This window comes from Bos javanicus, chromosome 20, assembly GCF_032452875.1.
Source record: "Bos javanicus breed banteng chromosome 20, ARS-OSU_banteng_1.0, whole genome shotgun sequence".
Taxonomy (NCBI): Eukaryota; Metazoa; Chordata; class Mammalia; order Artiodactyla; family Bovidae; genus Bos; species Bos javanicus.
In genome coordinates this window covers 32,459,829-32,482,947 of record NC_083887.1, presented here as the reverse complement: position 1 = coordinate 32,482,947, position 23,119 = coordinate 32,459,829, and the positions used below count along the sequence as shown (strand labels likewise).

The window sequence follows — 23,119 nt, the reverse complement described above, 5'->3', positions numbered from 1 at the left end:
GGACCAAAAATCATTTTGACACTATAGCTATGTCACTTTATATTATTTTTTAGTACTTGCTCTTTTGTTGTTCAGTCACTAAGTTGTGTCTGACTCTCTGGGACCCCATGGGCAGCAGGCTCCTCTGTCCTCCACTATCTCCTGGAGTTTGCTCAAATTCATGTCCATTGAGTTGGTGATGCTATCTAATCATCTCATCCTCTGCTACCCTCTTCTCCTTTTCCCTTTAGTCTTTCCCAATATCAGGGTCTTTTTCAGTGAGGCAGCTCTTCGCGTCAGGTGGCCAAAGTATTAGAACTTCAACATCTGTCCTTCCAATGAATGTTCAAGATTGCTCTAGGAATTGTAATATACATTTGGAAATAGACTCTTAGGTTGACATTTTTCTTTCAGCACTTTAAAGATATAATTAATTACCTTTGGCTTCCATTGTTTTTGATAAGTGTCAGCCATCTATGCTATTTTTGTTCCCTGAATTGATTGAGTTATACTTCCCTGGCTACTTTAACTTTCTCTCTCTCTCTTTTTTTTTTGAAGACACTTATTTATTTTTTCACTGTAGTGAGTCTTTGTTACAGTGCATGGGCTTTCTCTAGTTGCAGTGAATGGAGGCTACTCTTTGTTGTGGTGCGCATGCTTCTCATTGCAGTGGCTTCTCTAGTGCAGCACAGGCTGTAGGTGCGAGGGCTTCAGTAGTTGCAGCACATGGGCTCAGTAGTTGCGGTTCTCAGGCTCTAGAGCTGGGCTCAGTAGTGGTAGGGCACAGGCTTAGTTGCTCCATGGCACATGTGATCTTCCTGGACCACATGGATCACTGGACCACCAGGGAAGCCCTAATTTTTTTTTTTTTAATTTTTAATTTTCAGTGGTTTGATCTGTCTCAGTGTGATTTCTTAGTTTTGAACTAAAGAACTGAACCTCTTGGATCTCTGGCTGACCATCAGTTTTGTAAAATCTTTAGCCAATATATTTAAATATTTCCTTTGTCCAGTTCTTTCTCTTTACAGCTTCTGGAACTCCCAGTTACAAATATATTAGATCATTTGACATTTTGTCCCACAGGTCTCTGATAATATTATTTTTTATTATTTATTTATTTGCCACACCATGCAGCTTATTTTTTTTTCTATTCTACCTAGTTTCTTATATATAATTCATTTTTTAAAAATTGAGTCATACTTTTTAATTCTAAAATTTTCATTCTCTTAGAGCTTCTCTTTTTCTGCTAAAATTAGCTTTTCATTCATTCTTTCTTTTCTACTACATTCTTTAACATATTTAAATACTTATTTTAAAAATCATTTTAAATTAATTTCATCATCTAGGTCATTTGGGAGCCTATCTCTCTATTCACTATACTTTCTCTTGACTTGGGGCCACATTTTTCCTTTTTCAGTATATATTTCCTATTTAAAAAAAATTATATGCAGAGAATTTTTCCTTAAGAGAATAGTAGATTGTGAAATAGGTAATACTTTTTATTTTGTCTTTTGTTTTTTAGGCAATTTCATTCATCCTTCCTATTTTCATCAGTCAGGCTTGGTTGACTTGGAGCTAGACCATGTCTTTATTTAACTTAACTCTTTTGCAAATCAGATCATATCTTTCCATTGATGCCAATCCCCAATATGTTATGCTACCACCAAAGAACTGGTCTCATTGATACCATCTGGAAAGGGATTGGGTTGCCTGTATAGTCAGTTTCAGTTCATCTCTAGATGTAATTCTAGCAGTCTTGAAACCTAAGCACTGAATAAAAATGTAAGAGATTTTTCTGCCTTCTTTGTCTCTTGCTAAAATTCCTGCAGGGATGACTTGGGAGGTTCAACGAGTTGTCTTCACATCTGGAGTTCTTTCATCTGTTCAATACAATATGTTGTGCTAGTCATTTTGTCATTAAAGACTTCAGTGGTATTTTTCTCATCTCAGCAAAATCTTGCTTTCTATGATGGGGCTGCTATTCCATCCAAAGATACCCAAAATAGGCAATTGGTTCCATAAAAGCAGTGTAGCTCTTTGATCACTGAAATAGCCTGATTCTCTTTGGAATTTAGTTTATTCAGATTTCTTTTATATACTATTCTTTGATGACTTAAAGTATGATTTTTATTTTATCCTGTATTATTTTATTGCAATAATAATCTTTTGTGACCTTCTACATTCTATCTGAAAACAACTGTTAGTGGTTTTTACCTGTCTTTTAAACACCTTATCACCTACGATGTCCTAGATTACAATGTTCATTTGTTAAAACATTTTTTGTGTTATGTCCATGCATTATCTGAACTATACTAACTTACTATTATATATTGTGAGAAGTTCTCACATAGTCTCATTTCCTCATGATTTTCATCATTATTTCATTTATACTATACAGTATGATGACATTTTACTATTTTTTGGTGGAATTTTGTTTACCTTTGTATTCTTTGATCCTTGGAATAAGTCCTAAGCAAATTTGTATAACATATGAGATCTTATTCTTGATACCAATCTCATCAAATTAAATTTCCTGTATTTAAAAATTTCTAGTTGCTTATTTTTCTACATACTGTATAAGAAGTTGTTAAAGGTGGTATAACTAAATTATCATGTGTGAGGACCCTAAAATCAGATTGGTACAGATTCAAATCTTAACTGTATTACTTCATGATCTTGGGCAAGAGCCTGAGTTTCCCTAATTTAAAATGAAGATAACAGTAGTATCTACCTTATAAGGATCTTAAAAGTTTTAAATAAATTAAACATTCCTTTGCCAAATTACTATTTTAACTAAAATTTATGTTTTACAGCTAATAGTTTGTATCTCTTAAACCCCTCTTAAGGTCCTATCCTTATTATACCCCTCCCCCTTTCCTGTCCTCATTGGTAACCCTAATTTGTTCTCTGTATCCGTGCATCTGCTTCTTTTAAAAATGCACGATACTGGATGCTTGGGGCAAGTGCACTGGGACGACCCAGAGGGATGGTATGGGGAGGGAGGAGGGAGGAGGGTTCAGGATGGGGAACACATGTATACCTGTGGCGGATTCATTTTGATATTTGGCAAAACTAATACAATTATGTAAAGTTTAAAAATAAAATAAAATTAGAAAAAAAAATGATATACTTTTAAGTCAGAAATCTAGATGAATAATTCACTAATAAAGTAGAAGGTAGTAACTGGTAATAAATCATTTGTTACCTTGTATAGACTTGGCACCCCATTCCAGTACTCTTGCCTGGAAAATCCCATGGATGGAGGAGCCTGGTGGGCTGCAGTCCATGGGGTCACTAAGAGTCGGACACGACTGAGCGACTTCACTTTCACTTTTCACTTTCATGCATTGGAGAAGGAAATGGCAACCCACTCCAGTGTTCTTGCCTGGAGAATCCCAGGGACGGGGGCGCCTGGTGGGCTGCCGTCTATGGGGTTGCTCAGAGTCGGACATGACTGAAGCGACTTAGCAGCAGCAGCAGCATAGACTTATTACTTTAACCTAATTTTTGAGGTTGTTTTTATGAACATTATTATGTTCAAGAACCATTTGAATTTTTTCTTCTTTGAGCTTTCTGTTTATGCCTTTTGCGATTTTTCTATTCAGTTGTTCTTTTTTGCACCTCAAAATTTAAAGGCCTTTGTGTATCAGGGAGACTAATCTTGTCTATGGTGTATGTTGAAAAAGTATTTTTTCCCAATTTATCAATTTGTCTTCTGACTTAACAGACAGTATTTTGAATGTGTAAAGCTTTTTAAAATGTAGTCTAATTTATTAATACTTTCTTTGCCGTTGTTTAGTTGCTAAGTCGTGACTGATTCTTTACCACCCCATGGACTGTAGCACCCCAGGCTCCCCTGTCCCTCACTATATCCCGGAGTTTGCTCAGATTCATGTCCACTGAGTCAGTGATGGTATCTAAACATCTTATCCTCTGTTTCCCCCTTCTCCTTTTGCTTTCAGTCTTTCACAATATCAGGGTCTTTTCCAGTGAGGCGGCTCTCTGCATCAGGTGGCCAAGGTACTGGAGCTTCAGCTTCAGCCTCAGTCCTTCCAATGAATATTCAGGACTGGTTTCCTTTAGGATTGACTGGTTTGGTCTCCTCCTTGCTGTCCAAGGGACTCTCACAAGTCTTCTCCAGCACCACAATTCAAAAGCATCAGTTCTTCAGCACTCAGCCTTCTTCATGGTCCAACTCTCATATCCATATATGACTACTGAAAAAACCATAGCTTTGACTATACAGACCTTTGTCGGCCAAGTGATGCCTCTGGATTTTAATAATGTATATTGAAGAGTGTTCTGCCTATGTTTTCTTCTAAAAGCTTTATGGTTTCTGGTCTTACATTTATGTCTTTAATCCATGTTGGGTTTATTTTTGTATATGGCATTAGAGAATGTTCAGTTCCATTCTTTTACATATAGCTGTCCAATTTTCCCTGCACCACTTATTGACAAGATTGTCTTTTCCCCATTGTATATTCTTGCCTCATTTATCACGGATTAATTGAACATAGGTGTACGTGTTTATTTGGGGGCTCTCTGTTCTATTCCATTGATTTATGTGTCTTTTTTTGTGCCAGCAACAAATGCTGTTTTGATTACTGTAGCTTCATAACGTAGCCTGAAGACAAGGAGTGTGATTCCTCCAGCTCCATTCTTTCTCAAGTTTGCTTTGGCTGTTTGGGGTCTTAATGTTTGCATCAGTTCAGTTCAGTTGCTCAGTTGTGTCCAACTCTTTGTGATCCCATGGACTGCAGCATGCCAGGCTTCCCTATCCATCAACCAACTCCTTGAGCTTTCCCAAACTCATGTCTATCTAGTTGGTGATGCCATTGGTATTTCCATACAAATTTAAAAATTATTCGTTCTAGTTTCGTGAAAAATGCCATTGTATTTTGAAAAATCCCAAAATGTACTTTGATAGGAATTGCATTGAATTTGTATATTACCTTGAGTAGTATAGTCATTTTAACAATATTAATTCTTCCAATTAGGAACACAGTATATCTTTCTGTGTGTCTTTGATTTCTTTCACCAGAGTCTTATAGTCTTATAGATTTTTGAATACCTCATTTACTCTAGGTAGGTTTATTCCTGGGTGTTTTATAGTTTTAGATGTGATGATGAATGGGATTATTTCTCTTTCTGGTAGTTTGTTGTTATTGTATGGAAATGCAGCAGATTTTCTCTGTGTTAATTTTGTACCTGCAATTTACTGAATTCATTGATGAGCTCTAGTAGTTTTTTGGTAGCATCTTTAGGATTTTCTATCTTGTTTCAAGTCATCTGCAAATGACAGTTTTAGTTCCTTCTTTTCAAATAGGATTCTTTTTTTTTTTTTTGGTCTGATTGCTGTGGCTAGGACTTCCAATACTATGGTGAATAAAAGTGGCAAGACTGGACATCCTTGTCTTGTACCTGATCTTAGAGGGAATGCTTTCAGCTTTTCCCTCTTGGGTTTGATGTTAGTTATGGGTTTGTCACCTACAGTCTTTATTATGTATTCCTTCTGTTCCCACTCTCTGGAGAGTTTCTATCAAAAATGAATGTTGAATTTTTAAAAAAAACTTTTTATGCATCTATTGGGATGATCATATGATTTTTATTTTTCAGTTTGTTGATATATGGTGTATCACATTGACTGCAGATACTGAAAATTTGAAACTCTAGTTTCCTATTTTTGTGATGTCTTTGTGTATTTCTTTCATGATGTACTCTGCATATGAGTGAAATAAGCAGGGTGACAATATACAGCCTTGACGTACTCCTTTTCCTATTTGGCACCAGTCTGTTGTTCCATGTCCAGTTCTAACTGTTGCTTCCTGACCTGCATACAGGTTTCTCAAGAGGCAGGTCAGGTGTTCTGGTATTCCCATCTCTTGAAGAATTTTCCACAGTTTATTGTGATCCACACAGTCAAAGGCTTTGGCATAGTCAATAAAGCAGAAATAGATGTTTTTCTGGAACTCTCTTGCTTTTTCCATGATCCAGCTGATGTTGGCAATTTGATCTCTGGTTCCTCTGCCTTTTCTAAAAGCAGCCTGAACATCTGGAAGTTCACAGTTCATGTATTGCTAAAGCCTGGCTTGGAGAATTTTGAGCATTACTTTACTAGCGCATGCTGCTGCTGCTGCTTCTAATTCGCTTCAGTCGTGTCCGACTCTGTGCAACTCCGTAGACAGCAGCCCACCAGGCTCCTCTATCCCTGGGATTCTCCAGGCAAGAACACTGGAGTGGGTTGAGATGAGTGCAATTGTGCGGTAGTTTGAACATTCTTTGGCATTGCCTTTCTTTGGGATTGAAATGAAAACTGACCTTTTCCAGTCCTGTGACCACTGCTGAGTTTTCCAAACACACTGGCATATTGAGTGCAGCACTTTTACAGCATCATCTTTTAGGATTTGAAATAGCTCAACTGGAATTCCATCACCTTCACTAGCTTTGTTCATAGTGATGATTCCTAAGGCCACTTGACTTCGAGTTCCAGGATGGCTGGCTCTAGGTGAGTGATCACACCATCGTGATTATCTGGGTCGTGAAGCTCCTTTTTGTACAGTTCTTCTGTGCATTCTTGCCACCTCTTCTTAATATCTTCTGCTTCTATTAGGTCCATACCATTCTGTCCTTTATTGAGCCCATCTTTACATGAAATGTTCCCTTGGTATCTCTGATTTTCTTGAAGAAATCGCTAGTCTTTCCCATCATGAGAAACACTGGTCTGGATGAAGCACAAGCTGGAATTAAGATTGCTGGAAGAAATATCAATAACCTCATATATGCAGATGACACCACCCTTATGGCAGAAAATGAAGAAGAACTAAAGAGCTGCTTGATGAAAGTGAAAGAGGAGAGTGAAAAAGTTGGCTTAAAGCTCAACATTCAGAAAACTAAGATCATGGCATCCGGTCCTATCACTTCATGGCAAATAGATGGGGAAACAGTGGAAACAGTGGCTTACTTTATTTTTGGGGGCTCCAAAAGCACTGCAGATAGTGACTGCAACCATGAAATAAAAAGACATTTACTCCTTGGAAGGAAAGTTATGACCAACCGAGACAGCATATTAAAAAACAAAGATATTACTTTGTCAACAAAGGTCCATCTCGTCAAGGCTATGGTTTTTCCAGTAGTCAGGAATGGATGTGAGAGTTGGACTGTAATGAAAGCTGAGCACTGAAGAATTGATGCTTTTGAACTATGGTGTTGGAGAAGACTCTTGAGAGTCCCTTGGACTGCCAGGAGATCCAACCAGTCCATCCTTAAGGAGATCAGCCCTGAGTGTTCATTGGAAGGACTGATGTTGAAGCTGAAACTCAATATTTTGGCCACCTAATGCAAAGAGCTGACTCATTTGAAAATATCCTGATGCTGGAAAAGATTGAGGGCAGGAGGAGAAGGGGACAACAGAGGATGAGATGGTTGGATGGCATCACCAACTCAATGGACATGAGTTTGGGTAAACTGTGGGAGATGGTGATGGACAGGGAGGCCGGGCATGTTGCAGTTCATGGGGTCGCAAAGGGTCGGACTCAACTGAGTGACTGAACTAAACTGTATATTTCTTTTTCTTTTATTTTGATATGTTCTTAAATATTGTTAATATTATATGTCATATGAAAATATTTTGTATTTCTTATGTTGTATATTTTTATGGTTGTCTTTTTACAAGTACTTGAATGCCTATTTTCTTAGATTTCTCTTTTAGTGACCCTTTTTACCTCTTTCTGTATTTCATTTTCACTATGTTATTTGCTTTGATTTTTGATTATGGCCCTCTTTATAGTCCCAATGTGTGCTGTTCTTCCTTGGTCATCATACAAGGTATGATGAATTTATCTTCATTTTTTCCCCTGTGTTGCTAACTTTCATTTTACATCTTCTTATTTTTATGTTCATTTCTATTTTAACTTTTAAATATATTCTTTAAGTTTTTTTTTCACATAAATGCTCGTTTAAAGGTATTTAATTTTGATTGGCATGTTTTGTTTTCATTTTTCTTTGTTTTGTATTTGTTTCAGGGTAATCGTTTTCATCATCTGAAATGTTTTGATTTTCACTGTTTTTATTTTCTATACAATACTTTTAATATAGATATTGTCTTCTATCTTTTGTTAATTTTAGGAATGGCTTACATTTTTCTAGGCCAGCATTAACAGTTGTGTGTAGAAAAGGAGGAGTTTGGTAGTGTATTAAATTTCTTAGCTCATGAGTGTCCTCTTCTGTTGTTAATGGTGAAATTCAGGTTCTTTGATTAATGTATACATTCTTTGAGTGTCATGAGAGGATAATGAAGTCTTCTGAAATTTGTTTTATTTTTGTGTAGAAGAGATATTTTTTATTGCTTATTTCCTTCTTTCCCCTCACCCTCAAACTCATATAAATCCTTCTCCTTAAAGTTATTCCCTTTCCAATTCTTTTCCACTCTTCGAGAAGGGGTACAACTCCCACTTCTGATTGCAAACATTTTCAAGGCTTTCCCCCCTGATTCCCCATAACCAGAACTCTGAACATCTGAATATCAAACTTATTCTCAGCATTTATGCCCAAAGGGTAGGACTCTACTTCTTTTGGAAAATATCAATATTCCATACCTTAAATGCTTATTTGCTGCTTTAATGTGGGCTCCAGTAGTGCCTCTAATGTTTATTTCCCTAGTTATTTATAAATTGAAGTCTTTTTCTGTTTTATTCATGCTGTAGACATGAGTTATCAGTGGTTTTACTTATTCTTTCAGATCTGTATGATATTCAGAAGGTGTATGGAGATTCTAATTTAGGTGACCCCATTTATCCTATGGTAGTCTAAAATCAAATCACTTTATTTTTGAACAAATGTAATTGTTAGGCAAGTCTTCTTTCCTTGAACTGCAATTTCCTCCTTATAGTTTTTATCTATCAATTCTAGTTGTGTCTTCTGAAACAAGAAAGAATAAATCAAATATACAGCCCATAAAACCTTCTTTTCTCTGGAATAATTACCCTTTGATCCTTCAACCACTCTTCAGGTGGTAAAACTTCAAGTCACCCCTCCCTGCATCTGATCACTGTCTTTATCAAAGATATTAACTTCTCCAGTTCATAGTTTCCTATACTGTATTTACCAGCATAACTTGGAAACACTGTTGCTACTGGAAGATGCTAACAGTAGCAATTGAAAAGTTCACTCTTAGAACAGTAACTTTCTTTCATGCAAATATAATTATTTATGTAAAGAAATAAAGGAAAATTGAAAATGGGAAAAAGCATGTTTTTATATTTTGCTTTCAACAAAAGACAATCATCAGTTGACTGATCTACAAACACAGCAAGTATTTGTTTTGACTAGAAGAACAGTTCACATGTCTAAATGTTTCTAACCAAATGTAGCAAATAAAAAGTAGAATAGCCTGAATGAATATGAATATTTGTGAATCTTTTAACTAGGAGTCTAAAGCTGCAAACTTAGTGCTAATGAAATAAAAGAGTACTGCTTTGCTTGTTCTCATTTTATGTAGCACTGGCAGTTACACTTTTTAGGTAATGATGCAAGCAGATCCTAGGTTGCTGAAAGTTTCAACACAGAGCACAGTATACTTAGAGGGTTCAGATAGGAAGATGATAGGAAAATGTGGGGAAATTGGATGGGGCAAGTGGGAGTTGAAAAAGAAACGTGAGCATAGGATTTTCTTACCAACTTTGGGGGTGGCTCTTGTTGAAAATGGAAGTATATGAAGTTAAATGAGGCATTTTCTCTATGTGACTTCCCTACCTCCACTTTCAATGTGATTTCATACCTCTATTAAAGGGCAGAGAAATAAATCTGAAGATTTGGATTCAGAAAGAAGTATCAGTTTAAGTCTAGAGGATATGGGAACTTTGCACCGGGAGTACTAGTTTTCTAGTTCAGAAGTGTTCAACTTCTGTTCAGCTTTGACACATAAAGGATGATGTTCCCATGCATTACACAAGGCATTTGCATTATCTAGACTTGCCCTCTGTAATTCTATCTCCCTTTCTCTTTGGAAATATTGGGAGGCAAGTGAAATAAAGTGACTTTAATATGGGATTAAACTTGAATCTTATCAAATTTATTTTAAAGTAAGTCTTCCTAAAAGATGATGCTGTTAAAGTGCTACACTTAATATGCCAGCAAATTTGGAAAACTTAGCAGTGGCCACAGTACTGGAAAAGATCAGTTTTCATTCCAATCCCAAAGAAAGGCAATGCCAAAGAATGTTCAAACTACTGCACAATTGCACTCATCTCACATGCTAGCAAAGTAATGCTCAAAATTCTCCAAGCTAGGCTTCATCAGTACATGAACCGAGAACCTCCAGATGTTCAAGCTGGATTTAGAAAAGGCAGAGGAACCAGAGATCAAATTGCCAACATCCACTGGGTCACAGAAAAATCAAGAGAGTTCCAGAAAAACATATACTTCTGTTTTATTGACTAAGCTAAAGCCTTTGACTGTGTGGATCACAACAAACTGTGGAAAATTCTTAAAGAGATGGGAATACCAAACCACCTTACCTGTCTCCTGAGAAACTTGTATGTAGGTCAAGAAGCAACAGAAGTGGACATGGAACAATGGACTGGTTCCAAATTGGGAAAAGAGTACATCAAGGCTGCATATTGTCACCCTGCTTATTTAACTTATATGCAGAGTGTATCATGTGAAATGACAGGCTGGATGAAGCCCAAGCTGGAATCAAGATTGCTGGGAGAGACATCAATAATATCAGATAGGCAGATGACATCACACTTATGGCAGAAAGTGAAGAAGAACTAAAGAGCATCTTGATGAAGGTGAAAGAGGAGAGTGAAAAAGCTGGCTTAAAATTCAACATTCAAAAAATGAAAATCATGGCATCTGGTCCCATGACTTCATGGCAAATAGATGGGGAAACAATGAAAACAGTGAGAGACTTTATTTTCTTGGGCTCCAAAATCACTGCTGATTGTGACTGCAGCCATGAAATTAAAAGACACTTGCTCCTTGGAAGAAAAGCTATGACCAACCTAGACAGCATATTAGAAAGCAGAAACATTACTTTGCCAACAAAGGTCCATATCGTCAAAGCTATGATTTTTCCAGTAGTCATGTATGGATGTGAGAGTTGGATCATAAAGAAGGCTGAGTGCCAAAGAACTGATGCTTTTGAACTGTGGTGTTGGAGAAGACTCTTGAGAGTCCCTTGGATTGCAAGGAGATCCAATCAGTCATTCCTAAAGGAAGTCAGTCCTGAATATTCATTGAAAGGACTGATGCTGAAGCTGAAGCTCCAGTTCTTTGGCCACCTGATGCAAAGAGCCAACTCACTAGAAAAGACCCTGATGCTGGGAAAGATTGAAGGTGGGAGGAGAAGGGGACAGCAGAGGATGAGAAGGTTGGATGGCGTCACCAACTGGATGGACATTGATCAAGCTCTGGGAGTTGGTGATGGACAGGGAAGCCTAGCGTGCTGCAGTCCATGGAGTCACAGAGAGTCAGACACAACAGTGACTGAACTGAAATGAAATCATCATCATGGTTATAAATAGCTTGATATATAATAGTCTCAGTCCAACATGACTGAGTGACTGGACAAAAACATGATAGTCTCCAAATATTCTACTAATCAGGCTCTCTCAGACATAATAGAACAGAAGGGCTCACAGACCAAATCAAGATAATTTAATCATGTTGTTAGTTGAATCAATTGAAAGCATACAACAAGGAGCAAAGGGAAAGAAGTGAGGTAGGTTAATATACTCAGGGTAGTGTTCAAGCAGGATTAAGTTACTATGCCACCTGAATCCTGTGTTACACATGTTCCTACGTCCTCTTTCTATCCCTCTCCCCACTCCTCCCTTACCTTCTCTTCTTTCCTCTCCCTCCTTCTTCACTCTCCACCTCTCTCTCTCTCTCCTTCTCCTCTCTCATATATGAATTCCAAATTATGTAATTAAGGCCATATAAACACTCTCCTTAAAGCAGAAACCTCTGAGCAAAGCACTGAATCATATAATTATGATGCATCATCCACATCTAGCCAATCTCTCTATTCTGAATTTTCAGTAAAAGGATTTAGTTATTTGAACACCAGCTGTTGCTCTGTTCTCAATATTGCATATAATAGAAGCATTTGTAAACTACTCATGTTGTCTTTTTCTATGTACTTAGGAAGACAGGATGTTAATTTTTATTTTAATCACTTCATAATCATTGATTGCAACAAACAGTTTGTCTGAAATCTGAGGAACATGCAAAAGAGAGACATCAGGGGCTAATCTCAATTAAATTCTTAAATTACATTTTGGAATGAAAACTAAAGCATAGACACTAATGGTATAAAATTTATCTCAGATCATTATTTCTTCAAGAAAATTGGAGATACCAGGGGAAAATTTCATGCAAAGATGGTCATGATAAAGGACAAAAATAGTGAGAACCTAACAGAAGTAGAAGAGGTTAAGAAAGGTGGCAAGAATACACAGAAGAACTATACAAAAAATTCTTAATGACACAGATAACCAGAATGGTGTAGTTACTCACCTAGACAGACATCCTAGAGTGTGAAGTCAAGTGGGCCTTAGGAAGCCTTACTATGAACAAAGCTAGTGAAGGTAATGGAATTCCAGCTGAGTTATTTTGAATCCTAAAAGGTGATGCTGTGAAAGTGCTGCACTTAATATGCCAGCAAATTTGGAAAACTCAGCAGTGGCCACAGGACTGGAAAAGGTCAGTTTACATTCCAATCCCAAAGAAAGGCAATGCCAAAAATGTTCTAACAACCATTAAATTGCCCTCATTTCACCTGCTAGCAAAGTAATGATCAAAATCCTTCAGGCTAGGCTTCAAGAGTACATGAACTGAGTACTTCCAGATGTACAAGTTGAATTTAGAAAAGAGAAAAGGCAGAAGAACTGGAGATTAAATTGCCAACATCCACTGGATCATAGAAAAAGCAAGAAAATTAAAAAAAAAAATCTACTTCTGCTTCATTGACTACACTAAAGGCTTTGACTGTGTTAGTCAGAATAAACTGCAAAATTTTTAGAGATAGGAATACCAGACCACCTTCTGCCTCCTGAGAAACCTGTTTGCAGGTCAAGAAGCAACAGTTAGAGCTAGACATGGAACAACAGACTGGTTCCATATTGGGAAAGGAGTAGGTCAAGGTTGTATGTTGTCACCTGCTTATTTCATTTTTATGCAGAATATATCATGCAACTTGCTGGGCTGTATGAATCTCAAGCTGGAATCAAGATTGCTGGGAGAAATGCCAGCAACTTCAAATATGCAGATACCACTCTAATGGCAGAAAACAAAGAGGAACTGAAGAGCCTCTTGATGAAGGTAAAAGAGAAGAGTGAAAAAGCTGGCTTAAAACTCAACATTCAAAAAACTAAGATCGCTTCTGGTCCCATCACTTCATGGCAAATGGATGGGTAAAATGTGGAAATAGTGGCAGATTTTATTTTCTTGGGCTCCAAAATCACTGCATGCGGTGGCTGCAATCACAAAATTAAAAGACACTTGCTCCTTGGATGAAAAGCTATGACAAACCTAGACAGTGTATTAAAAGGCAGAGACATCACTTTTCTGACAAAGATCTGTACAGTCAAAGCTATGATTTTTCCAGTAGTCATATATAGATGTGAGAGTTGGACCATAAAGGAGACTAAGCTCAAAGAATTGGTGCTTTCAAATAATGGTGCTAGGGAAGACTCTTGAGAGTACTTTGGACAGCAAGGAGATCATACCTGTCAATCCTAAAGGAATCAACACTGAATATTCATTGGGAGAACTGATGCTGAAGCTGAAACTCCATGACTTTGGCCACCTGCTACAAAGAGCTGCCTCACTGAAAAAGACCCTGATGCTGGGAAAGATTGAGGGCAAGAGGAGAAGGGGGTGACAGAGGGTGAGATAATTGGATGGCATCACTTATGACTCAGTGAACATGAATTTGAACCAACTCTGGGAGATAGTGGAGGACGGGAGCCTGGTGTGCTGCAGTTCATGGGATCACAAAGAGTTGGACACGACTTAGCAACTGAACAACATGATAAAATGGACAAATGTGTGGTGTGAGTTGTATGTGTTTATGTTTCTTCACTTCTAGAGAAATTCCAGAGTAAATTGACTAAGCTACATTACCTAGATAAAGCAGAGTTTGCAAATTTGCAAAGTTTTTGACAACTAAAAGGGTTTTTATACATCCTATGTTACTCCCTCTGTGGAGCAGAAAGTGATCATAGGGAATACTGTTTTGTTTTGGTTTTTTTCTGCACTGGGTCTTCGTTGTGGCAGGTGGGCTTTCTCTAGTTATGGTGCAAGCTTCTTGTTGCAGAATATGGGCCATAGAGTGCACAGATTCAGTAGTTGCATCACATGGACTTCTCTAGTTGTGGTGCAAGGACTTAGTTGCTCCATGTCATATGTGATCTTAGTTCCCAGACCAGGGATTGAACCCTCATTGCATGCATTGGAATATGGATTTTCAATCATTGGACCACCAGGGAAGACCCTATGTTGTATCTAAATTTGATATTGTACAACACCTAGAAGATCCTACTTGGGTGAATCTGAAAGGAAAAAACCAGCATTTCAGTGATAATATGCAGACTATATAGATTGAAACTGGTTTTAAAAAGCATGATACAGGAATTTCTAATCAAGATAGTAGATTCAGAGAAACAAAGTTTATATTCCTGAATAAACAACAAGAAACTGAATAAAATATATGAAAAAGTTTTTGTAGGTGTTGAACATTAAGCAATAAAGGGTAGTGATTCCATTCACTATTTGAATAGATGAGATGACCTAAATTGTCCAGCTTATTACCCGCAGATTTCCCAAGCCACAAGGGAGAAAGAGTCCAGATAAAGTGTAGTGGTCTTCCTAAACTGAGAAGATGAAGCTAGGAATCTGGGTACACCAAGAACTGAGAGTTCATAGGGAAGAATATAACAGGAAAAAGCTGTTCAGAGACAGGGAAAGAGCTCTCTGGGGATCTGCAAATCCTATGTGTCTTCGGTTGACTACTGGTCACTGCATGAAGGTGAGAAAACTGCTTGATGTAGAAGGGATTAGAGGAAGTAATACTCAGTATTTACAGAGGGTGCCAGCCAAATGGAAAACTTCATAATTTATGGGATTTGGATAGAGGACTCAGAAGTGTTTTGCCCCAGCAGTAGCAGAATCATTCCTAAATTAAATGCTGCTCTTTCCTTCTAACAGTGCTTATAAACTAGACCTGGATGGCTCAAACTGTTCCTAAATAATAACATCACAGAATAAAGCTCAAGAATATTTAAAAGAATTCAAAAATACACAGCATCCAACAAGACCAAATCAATAATGTCCAATCAAAATTATCAGTATGCACAGAGCAAGGTATATGATCCATAAGGAGAAAAATAATCAAAACCAATCTAAATGGGACGCAGAAGATAGAATTAGTAAACAAGAACAGTAAACAATTGCTATATTTCTAAGTTTAAGAATCTGGAGTAAATATTGCACATATTAAGTAAAGACAGAAAGTGTTAAAAAGACCCTCAAGTTAGACTTCCAGGGATGAAAACTGCAAATGAAAAACATACTATTGGGATTAATGACGAATTAGACACTTTAGACACTGGGGAAGAAATTATTATGGAACTTGAAGACATAGTAATGAAACTATACAAATGACGAACATAAGAATGACTGAAAAAAAAAAAAACAAACCCAGCATTAGTGAGTATTTAATAGTACAGATGTGCCAGAGATTTGATGAATCCTCTTAGCTTTTGCCTGCTTTCAAATGGCTCTATTTTGACTTCATGTTAAAAGGACATTTTTACTGGATACAAAATTATAGATTAACTTTTTTTTACATATCAGTACTTTAAAGATGCTATTTAATTGCTTAACTTTCATTGTGTTTTCTGATAAAAAATCAGCTGTCATTCTCATCATTGTTCATTGTCTGTAATAATATCTTTTTTCATTTCAAGATTTTATCTTTATGCTTTTGATTTCAGCAGTACAACTATGATATTCCTAGGTGTAATTTTTTTTTTAATTTACTGTTCTTGGGTTTCACTGAACTTCTTAGGTCTATGGGTTGAAGTCTTTTCTCAGTTTTGGAAAATTGTTGGTCATTATCTTTTCCAATATTTCTTCTGCTCTGTTCCTTTTTCTTGTTTTGGGTCTCCAGTTACATAAATGATAGCCCATTAGATTTTGTTTCACAGTTATTGAATGTTTTGATCCCTTCCTCTTTAATTTTTTTCACTTTATATTTGAGTTTGACTAATTTCTCTTGTCTTCAAATGCACAGATTCTTTGATGTGTTCAGAATGTGAATGAGGCCATCACAATAATTCCTCATCTTATATTTTATTTTTTTATTTTTAGGATTACCATATGGCTCCTTTTTGTAGTTTTCATCTACATAGGGAACAAATTCCCCATCTGTTCACCATGCTATTCATCTTTTCCATGCAATTCCTTAATATATTTAATCATTGTTATTTTATTTTTGATTAATTAATTTTAATTAGAAGATAATTACTTTACAATATTATGATGGGTTTTTGCCATACATGAGCATGAATTGGCCATAGGTATACATGTGTCCCCCCATCCTGAACCTCTCTCCCCACCCTATCCCTCTAGATTGTCCCAGAGCACTGGCTTTGGGTGCCCTGCTTTATGCATCAAACTTGCACTGACCATCTATTTTATATATGGTAATGTATATATTTCAGTGTTATTCTCTAAAGTCCCTCTGGTAATTCTAACACTTAGACCATGTTTGGACCAGATGTTAATGAACTGTTTGTTCTCTTGAGTGTGAGTCACATGTTTTTTTTCCTTTTTTCATGTCACAGTTTTTTAAATATTTGGATATTGACAATAGAACAATAGAAACTGAAATAAATAATATACCCAGAGAAGGGCACATTCATTCTGTCAAGCCAGTAACATGAAGAATTGAGTTAATCTCATTTAAGATTTAGTTGGATCTGGGCTTAGCTGTTTCTTTAGTTAGGTTTATCTTTACCACAGGCTTCAGATAATTAGTGCAAGGGATCAGAATTTTCATTTCAGTCAGACAAGGGACCTGAGTACCTGGAGGATTTGTTTCCATTCTCCTGCTTTGCTCGCAGCCTTCCTGGGACCCTGCTTGTCTACATCTCAGAGGAATGTCTCTAGGTTCTCTTGCTTCTCTCCCAGCCAAAAATCAGTCATTGCTTTGTACCCAGGGAAGAAGGAAAGTTATGACCAACCTAGACAGCATATTAAAAAGCAGAGACATTACTTTGCCAACAAAGGTCCATCTAGTCAAGGCTATGGTTTTTCCAGTGGTCATGTATGGATGTGAGAGTTGGACTCTAAAGAAAGATGAGGGCAGAATAATTGATGCTTTTGAACTGTGGTGTTGGAGAAGACTCTTGAGAGCTCCTTGGACTGCAAGGAGATCAAGCCAGTCAATCCTAAGGGAAATCAGTCCTGAAAATTCATTGGAAGGACTGATGCTGAAGCTGAAGCTGAAGCTCCAATACTTTGGCCACCTGATGTGAAGAGCTGACTCATTGGAAAATACACTGATGCTGGGAAAGATTGAGGGCAGGAGGAGAAGAGGACGACGGAGGATGAGATGGCTGGATGGCATCATCGACTCAATGGACATGAGTTTGGGTGGACTCTGGGAGTTGGTGATGGACAGGGAGGCCTGGCGTGCTGCGGTTCATGGGGTCGCAAAGAGTCAGACACGACTGAGCGACTGAACTGACTGACCTAAAGATTTCAGTTCAGTTTTTCCTATGCTGCCTTCAGACTTCAAGAAACCTTCTATGCTTAAACCTCAGGAAGAATCTCTTTCAGCTTCCCTGCCCCTCCCTCAGTCATAGATTATCACTGCTCTTACTCTGTGTACAACCGGGAGAATTTAAGGTCCTTGGTAGGGCAGCTCTCTCTCAATATTTCTGCACCTCTTCACCAAAGTTAGGTGCCTGGTGCCTTGTATCTGTAAAGCCTGAGTGCTCAAAAGTTTCTTTTAACATTTCTACTCCAGCCCCAACATTTTTCATGACTACTCTGTGAAGTATTGGTAGGTGGGTGTACTCTGTGTTCTAAAGATTCTAAACTATCATATCAGCTCGCACTTAGTCTACAAAAAATTCTTAAAATTTCAGTAGTTTTCTTCTTAAGTTTCCCCAGTTATCTTCTTATCTTTCTTCTTGCTCTGATGGCTTTGTCCTTTTCTACTGCTTCAGCAAGAATGAAAGAAACTGTTGCATTGCTTCCCTCCAAAGAGAGGTTTGTGACTTTCTGGATTTTAATTCATGAGATATTTTTCTCCATCATTAGCTCTCTTGACAGATTTATAATAAACCATGATTTCATGGGTTATCTGGCTTGTACTATTGTTAGGGTAGAAAGGACATTTTTCTTGCAACTTTCTATATTCTAGGCAGAAGCTGACATCTGACAGTTTACATATAAATGATTGTTTAACCTTTCAACATATATATGTTTTGGAATTGATTTGTTAGAATCATTCATCATATTCTTTCAAATACCCTGGGTGGTGGAAAATCTTTAGTTCCAAAAATCATATCTGCTCTAAAATAAGAATAGCAATCAAAATTAAGTTTATAAGTAATGCTGCTGATGAAATTTAGCAGTATTATTAGCAAAAATGTAAAATAATTAGGCTCATTTCCTTATATTTCTTTTAAACATCTTTTGAAGAAAATTTTATATAAACAGTTCAAAACTGGTTTTGAGTGATGACAGCATCATTAAAATAAGAAAACTCTTTCTTATGTTTAATTATGTGATAGCAATTTAAACCAAATAGTTAGGAAGATGCAATTTTAAAATCCATTTTCATTGCTCATGAGCTATCACCTCACACTATCAGAATGATCATCATCAAAGTCTACAATCAAGAAATCCTGGAAAGGGTGTGGAAAAAAGGGAATCCTTCTACACTATTGGTTGGAGTGTAAACTGGTGCAGCCACTGGGGAGAACAGTATGGAGTTTCCTTAAGAAACTAAAAAGAGCCATCAGATGATCCAGCAATCCCATTCCAGGGCATGTATTTGGAGAAAAACACGGTTTGAGAGGATACTTGCTCCCCAGTGTTCACTGCAGCACTGTTTACAATAGCCAAGATATGAAGGCAATCTAAATGTCCATCAACAGACGAATGGATAAATAAGATTTGGTACTAATACACAATAGACTGTTAGTTATTAAAAATATTGAAATAATGCCATTAGCAGTAACAGGAATGGACCTGGAGATTATCATACTTAACTAAGTGAAGTAAGTCAAACAAAGACAAATATCATATGATATCACTTATGCAGAATCTAAAAAAAATTATACAAATGAGCTTATTTACAAAACAGAAACAGACTCATAGACTTAGAGAATGAATTTATGGTTGCCAGGGAGGAAGAATGAAGGGGGAGGGATAGATTGGGTGTTTGGGATTGACATGTATACACGGCTATATTTAAATTAGATAGCCAACAAGATCCTCCTGTATGGTGCAGGGAACTCTGCTCAGGATTCTGTAATAACCTAAATGGAAAAAGAATTTGGAAAGAATAGATATATGTATGTGTATAACTGAATCACTTTGCCGTACATCTGATACTAACACAACATTGTTAAATATACTCCACTATAAAATAGAAAAAATTTAAGATGATTTTAAGTGCTCATATACCTGCTTCAAATACCTGCTTTTAAAATTCTTTAAAATATTTGATTTTAGTTCTTCTTAATAATGCAATGCAATCGATAATACATTTTTTCCATTTTATGATTTTCTTTGTAAATGCAAAAATAGATTTTTTTTCTTAGTTTAATTGAAAATATGTCATAGCCATCTTTACCTTATTTACAACTGCTTTAATTTCATATGAAGCATTTTCGGAGGAAGATAAATACATTTCATTCACAAAAACGAAAGTCGGAAACTTTTACAAAAATTGAGAAGCACAGAAAAGTGGGACCAGACGTGACACAACTCTCCCGGCAGAGGGCAGCACTCAACGGGAAATCAAATGTCACAGGAGAACGCTTCTGAACTTTTGCATTATGTACCAGAGCCTGGTCAAAGCATCAGGAAACATTATTTTAACATTTATTTTAAATATCGAAAAACATTATTTTAACTAAATTTTAAAGAGTCATAAAATGACTACACTTTCTTTAGAGGCTTAATATTTTGGCTAGGTATTTACTTACAGGTGTTTTTTTCTGTCAATACCATAGTTTCAGTTCAGTTCAGTCTCTCAGTCGTGTCCGACTCTTTGCGACCCCATGAATCGCAGCACGCCAGGCCTCCCTGTCCATCACCAACTCCCGGAGTTCACTCAGACTCACGTCCATCGAGTCAGTGATGCCATCCAGCCATCTCATCCTTTGTCGTCCCCTTATCTTGCCCCCAATCCCTCCCAGCAATCAGGGTCTTTTCCAATGAGTCAACACTTCGCATGAGGTGGCCAAAGTAATGGAGTTTCAGCTTTAGCATCATTCCTTCCAAAGAAATCCCAGGGCTGATCTCCTTCAGAATGGACTGGTTGGGTCTCCTTCCAGTCCAAGGGACTCTCAACAGTCTTCTCCAACACCACAGTTTAAAAGCATCAATTCTTTGGCACTCAGCTTTCTTCACAGTCCAACTCTCACATCCATACGTGACCACAGGAAAAACCATAGCCTTGACTAGATGGACCTTGTTGGCAAAGTAATGTCTCTGCTTTTCAATATGCTATCTAGGTTGGTCATAACTTTCCTTCCAAGGAGTAAGCGTCTTTTAATTTCATGGCTGCAGTCACCATCTGCAGTGATTTTGTAGCCCAAAAAATAAAGTCTGCCACTGTTTCCACTGTTTCCCCATCTATTTCCCATGAAGTGATGGGACCAGATACCATGATCTTCGTTTTCTGAATATAAGCCAACTTTTTCACTCTCCTCTTTTCACCTTCATCAAGAGGCTTTTTAGTTCCTCTTCACTTTCTGCCATAAGGGTGGTGTCATCTGCATATCTGAGGTTATTGATATTTCTCCCAGCAATCTTGATTCCAGCTTGTGCTTCTTCCAGCCCAGCGTTTCTCATGATGTACTCTGCATATAAGTTAAATAAGCAGGGTGACAATATACAGCCTTGATGTACTCCTTTTCCTATTTGGAACCAGTCTGTTGTTCCATGTCCAGTTCTAACTGTTGCTTCCTGACCTGCATATAGATTTCTCAAAAGGCAGGTCAGGTGGTCTGGTATTCCCATCTCTTTCAGAATTTTTCACAGTTTATTGTGATCCACACAGTCAAAGGTTTTGGCATAGTCAATAAAGCAGAAATAGATGTTTTTCTGGAATTCTCTTGCTTTTTCCATAGTTTAAGCACATATAATAATTTATTGTATTGTATATTTACTTATTACTGCTTTCTGTGTAAGATATAATTTCTTCTAATTATTGAAAATGACTTATTTTGAATTTCATTGGTATACTCATGTCTTGACAATTGCAGTATTTATTAAATGCAGTATTCTTATATTTTATGAATGTCGATTATGTCTGCATGAGACATCATTTTCTTTTATCCTCTAGACTGGTTTTTAAGCCTTTTATTTATATGGAAGTTTTTTTTTTTCCATTTAGTGTTGTTTTTGTCATTTTCTAAGTGCAAGTTCCTTTGCAAATGCTTTTGTCTTGGCTTATTTTGGGTGTCCTTATTTTATCTTCTGCAGTTCAGTTACACATGTATCGACACATGGTCAGATACAGAAAGCAAAGGTTGGTGCCTGCCAGCAGTATCCTGCAATTGTATATCCTGTATAATGCCTAACTTTTCCCATTCATCCCTTACTCTTTTCTTATTATGAAATATATATACTTACAGAAAAGTTCATAAAATATACATGTACTGTCAAATGAATACTTAAAAAAGAAATACTGGTATAACCCAAGTCAAAAAATAGAACTTTGGCAGCATCCAAGAACACCCACTTTGTTCATGGCTTCTCCCTGATTATAATTCTATCCCGCACCCTGGAAGTGTACACTCTTCTGGCTTTGTGATAATCATACCTTTGTTTTCTTTTATGCTTTTAAACCTATATGTGCATCTATAAACATTGGTGTGGTTTAGCCTGCTTTGAACTTAATATGAATAATAAGACTCATACTTTTGAACTTATTTTTATCTTTCTTCTTTTGTTCAATATTGTGTTTGCAAGATCATCCATACTATACCATTTGGCTATATAATTTTCTTAGTAACTTATTGTTCCATTGTATACATATTTCAGAACTCATTCATACTATTGTAAGTGGAGTTTAAGGTGTTTACAGGTTTTTTGTTGCCATAAATATTCTTACAAATGTATGCTAGTGTATATATTTACATATTTTTAGGGTGGTATTAGCATACTTTAACATTTCCCTGGTGAAATACCTCTTGGACTTTGATATCCAAACTTCAGAATATAGATGTCTTTGCAATATACTTGTCAGCTGATTTATACTTAAAAAATTGTATTTATGTCTCACAAACTCAATACTACATTTTAAACAAAACAGTATACATGTGGGAGGGGAAATCTGGGTTATATCCAGATAGAATTGTTAAGTATTAATGTTTTGAAAGGTGCAGCTAGAATCACCAAAGGGCATGTGTGATGGTTAATTTTATGTGTCAACTTGACTGAAAGGGTTGCTCAGATATTTGGTTAAACATGATTCTGGATGTATCTTTGAAAGAGTTTCTGGATGAGATTAAGATTTGAATAGAAAGAGTAAGTTAAATAGAGGCCCGTTTCTAATGTAAGTGAGCCTCATCCATTTCATTGAAGGCTTGAATAGAACAAAAGGCTGAATAAAGGAGAATTTTCTCTCTCTGCCTATCTTCTAGCTAGAATATTGATCTCCTGCTTTTAGACTTGGACTTGGATAGGAACTACAACATTGGGTTTCCTGTGTCTTCACCAGATTTCTGGGTTCAACTGCAGATCTTGGAACTTCTCATTCTCCATAATCACGTGAGCCAATCCCTTATAATAAATTATATATGGTATATTACATCAATTGGATATCATAAATCTATATAGCTGTATCTATATCTGCAATTGGCTCTGCTTCTCTGGAGAAGCCAGA

General features: G+C 36.8%; 1 protein-coding gene across 2 annotated transcripts in view; it reads left to right on the top strand.

The window, feature by feature from the left end:
- FBXO4 (F-box protein 4) overlaps window positions 1-23,119 on the top strand; it is a 69,521-nt gene that overhangs the window by 29,085 nt on the left and 17,317 nt on the right. Inside the window, exon 8 of one of the 2 annotated variants that reach the window (XR_009731786.1) lies at window positions 22,878-23,014. The exons of the other annotated variant lie outside the window; for it this stretch is intronic. The gene's annotated coding sequence lies outside the window, so the exon portion shown is untranslated. Of the gene's footprint in view, window positions 1-22,877; window positions 23,015-23,119 lie in introns of those variants that run through there. 2 annotated transcript variants of the gene reach the window in all.